The sequence below is a fragment of the Sciurus vulgaris genome, assembly GCF_902686455.1.
Source record: "Sciurus vulgaris genome assembly, chromosome: X".
NCBI lineage: Eukaryota > Metazoa > Chordata > Mammalia > Rodentia > Sciuridae > Sciurus > Sciurus vulgaris.
This window is the reverse complement of record NC_136471.1, coordinates 92005347-92009642: the sequence shown is the minus strand read 5'-3', so window position 1 is coordinate 92009642 and position 4296 is coordinate 92005347. Positions and strand designations below refer to the sequence as shown.

General features: G+C 40.9%; 1 pseudogene across 1 annotated transcript; it reads left to right on the top strand.

Annotated features, from left to right (window-relative positions):
• The first annotated feature begins 662 nt into the window (after positions 1 to 662).
• LOC306651946 (RNA-binding protein 3-like) lies at positions 663 to 4081 on the top strand (annotated as a pseudogene). The gene has a single exon. The product of its transcript is annotated as an RNA-binding protein 3-like (transcript).
• Positions 4082 to 4296: the final 215 nt, after the last annotated feature.

Below are 4296 nucleotides of genomic sequence, written 5' to 3'. Positions count from 1 at the left end.
GCAGAATATTCTTATTTTATCACTCATGCTGACACAGGGTTCTCAGAGTAACTCCATAATAAAGGAAGTCTTTAGGGTTTGTACTTTCTCTTCCAATTCCAAATTCATTTGGAATGTAGGAATGAATTTGGTTAATAGGTAGAAAAACATAAAATACAAGGAATTCCAAATATCGCCCATTGCACCATCATCAGCAGGACATGCTCTCTAAAATAAAGTAAGCCCTGGGTTCAAAGAGAGTTACCCTATACTAAAAGGAGTTTACAAGCTGTCTTAGTCAGCTATTTTGCTGCTATGACTAAAGGATCTGACCAGCACAACTGTAGTGAAGGAAAAGTTTATTTGAGGGCTCATAGCTTCAGAGGTCTTAGGCCATGGAAGGCCAGTTCCATTCTTCAGGGTTCAAGGTGAGGATTAACATCATGGTGGAAGAGTGTGGCAGAGGGAAACAGCTCACAATGCCATCAGGAAGCTGAGAGAGAGAGAGAGTCTCCACTCTCCCGATACAAGATGTATGCCCCAAAGCCATGCCCCAATTCCAACATCCTCCAGTCACACCCTACCACTTCAGGTACTACTCAGTTAATCCCTATCAGGGGATTAAATCACTGATTGGGTTAAGACTCTTACAACCCAATCATTTTCCTCTGAACCTTCTTGTATTGTCTCACATGTGAACTTTTGGAGGACACCTCATCCAAACCATAATGCAAGGTATTGCATGGGTAGTCTCAATGTGCATACCCAAAAAACTTCACTATTATGCAGTCTCTCCCCTTAAATGTCTGATAACATTTAAGGATATTTGGCATCACAGATGAACTATGCTGAATCTTGTGACAAGTTCAAGGAGTTATTGGGGCAAGTCTGAGTGCATATTTGTATCTGTATTAGTCCTGACACTTTCAGGAAGCCTAGACATTTTCATTAACTAACATCTTATGCATTATTCCTCAAATTTATCAGATATGTGCCTCTTAGAAGATAGTTGTATGATGAAGGAGAAAAGCAAGGCAGGGCAAGGTATTTCCTTATGCCTTTAATAAATGCACCTCAAATCCCATAGAAGTTATTATGGGGAGTATAAGCATTTTAAAACTGCTTAAAGAGTTGGAGAGAGATTCTTCAGTAATGTTTTCCATCCTGACAAGGAAGCAGGAGGTCTCAAGTGACTCTTTATTCAGCATTAAACAAATATTTATGGATCCTGTATTAGTAGGTGTTTCTGCTCTTACTAGTGATTTAACTCTGAACTAGGGAGCAACAGAAGAGCAACCAAGCAATGAATGAAAGCATCCTGATTTTTAAAAGTGTCAAGAACAAAAAAAACCTAGGGGATAGTCCAGGAATAACTGGTTTAAAGTGGGTGGACACAGGAAGCTTCCCTGAGAAGGTGATAATGGAACAGAGACCCTAATGTTGGTATTAAGACTGCTATATGATGGAAAAATGGAAGAAATAACCCAAAGGGAGAGTGTAGCATGAGAAGGGCACTTGGTGAAATCTCATGTAGAAATGGAATATCAAAAAGCAGATAGTGATCAAGTGTCTTCCCACATGGTAGTCTCCCTATTCTCCCTGCTCTTCAAAGCTTCCTGTCTCTCCAACTTTTTACTTTTAATTTCCAGGACTCAAATTCACTTCCATGTCTTCTGAAGAAGGGAAGCTCTCCATGGGAGGACTCACCCTCAATACTGATGAGCAGGCACTGGAAGACCACTTCAGCAGCTTTGGGCCTATTTCTGAGGTGGTTGTTGTTGAGGACCAGAAGGTTCAGTGATCCCAGAGCTTTGGCTTCATCGCCATCACCAACCCAGAACATGCCCCAGATGCCATGAAAGCCATGAATGAAGAGTCCCTGGATGACCACCAGATCCATGTGGATGGTCCAGGCAAGTCTGCCTAGGGCACCAAATGGGGTGCCTTTGGAGCCCATGAGCATGGTCACAGCTATTCTAGAGGTGGTGGGAACCAGGACTATGGGAGTGAGTGGCAGGTATGACAGTCGACCTGGAGGATATAAATATGGATACAGACGGTCCCAAGACTATAGTGGCAGAAGCCAGGGTGGCTATGATCACTACTCAGGAGGAAATTACTGAGATGATTTTGACAACTAAGTTGAGGTATACACATGTAAAGTAGATACACAAGGAATAACACTTCTGATTCAGGATCATCCTTCCAAATCACTGTATTTATAAAGATTTTTGGAGCTGTGTTGAAATATGTTTTAGTATATCGACTTCTATTTTTGAATTGAGCTCCCAAGGTAGCTTGTTAAAAGACTTTTTTAAAAGCTCCATGTGGGCTGGGATTGTGGCTCAGTGGTAGAGCACTTGCCTCACATGTGTGAGGCACTGGGTTTGATCCTCAGCACCACATAAATAAATAAAACAAAGATATTGTGTCCATATACAACCAGAAAAAAAAACTCCATTTAATTTTTTTCTCATTTAAAGACAAATTCTTGGACATTTGTTGAGCTCAGATATTTTCCCTTTTACCAGGTCTTTAGTTTGGGCTCTCAGGAGCAATGTTTCTGGCAAAAGAAAAGTTTGGCCAGTCTAATTTTTTAAAGCTAAAGTGGGGACATTTTTAAAACCTATATACAATATTTATCATGACTACAGAACAATTTCCAAATGTACCTCTAAGCAATCTGTAAAGAACATGATATTTTTTCTTAAAATTCAAGATCACCACCCTGATTATATAGACAAGCTTCTTAAAATTTTTTTGAATGTCATTTTTTAATGCTGGAAGAAAAAATATTCTGTTGTGTCTCATGTAGTGTTTAGGATATCCTTTACAGAACTGATTGAAAATATGAAACCTGTACACACACACACACACACAAATTGAAGGAGATAGTGAGAAAGAGTGAAGTGCCAATATTGTTGGTGATACATCAGGAGCATCATTTTCACAAATCCAAAATTTTTAAAGAAACATAAATGAAGAGAGGGAAGAAGGTAGGGAGGCAAGGACAAAAGGAGGCATAGAGAGGTAGGTGAGTGAATGGATGGATGCATGCATGGACAGGTGGAATTGTGCATAGATACACAGGTGGATGGATGAATGGAAAACTAGAAGTAGCTCTGAAAAGGAGACAATTGTCAAATGTGCTAATGGCATCTGGAGATGTAGTTTGGAGAGGATGAGGATGCAATCATAGGGTTAGGCATTATGAAAGCTGCAAATGTCCTTTTAAAAAGCATTTTTCTTTTGAAGGCATTCATGTAGAAGCTCCACTGAACTGATTTCAATGTTTGTACCATGTTTATTGAACAAGAATAGAGATGTTTGCTGCTTGGAGCATCAGAGAAATGTAATCATATGATAAAAGCATATGGGTAAGGGATGGCTTTAGGTTTGACTTCATGTGGTATAGTAAGTGAAAAAAAGAGTATATTTGTAGGTAAAAGAATTCAGAAGAAATGGGGAGTGTGACAATTCTGGGAAATCCCAAATTGAGAAGGCAGATGGGCATAGGATCCAAGTGAAAGACTCAATAGGATTCTGTCACTTCCTCCATGGTGAACAGTAGAGGTCACTAGTGCAGACTCAGTGTTGGGAAGGAGTGAGAGTGCCCCTCTGATTGCTTCGTTTTTCTCAAGGAAATACCAGTGAACATCATGAAAATGTTTGGTGTTGGTACTTGTGGGGACTACTACAGATAGAGAATAGAGAAGATACAGGTGTGGCAGGAGCAAAGAGTTTATGTAGGGGTGTTTTGAGAGATTAGGGAAGAGGGAGAAGGAGCAGAAGAGGTGTGTTTGAGGGGTAGAGTTCTGGATAAAGTGGCTAAAGAAGGGCCTGAAGAATGGTGAGGAATGCTGTACAGTCAGTGGACTAGAAGCCTCCCTGAAATTGAAGGTTTTCAATGAAGATGCACTAGAGAAAGAGCTGGAAGAACAGAAAGTGTTGCTACTGGTGATGAGAGGCACATGCAAAAATGAACATCATGGATGAACAGGGTCTTCCCTGATGCTCAGTGCATGACCACAGGCAAGGAGACTTAGGAGAGGAGGAGAATATTCCTGAGGATGGAGAGGCTCCAGTGGTGGCCTTCTCAGCTTCATGGTTGTCCCGGCCCGCAGGACATCAACGGGTACCTGGAGGGGGGTGCTGGGATTGAAAGAGACAAGAGACACGAGAAATGGAGACAAGACAAAAGCCTGATCAAGTCTCGTTTATTAGAGGAATAAACACAGTTAATATAAAGTACAGAAACCAATCAGAGTAAAGCGCGCGAAGGCAAGACTAGTCTCGCACCAGAACTCCAATAAGGAA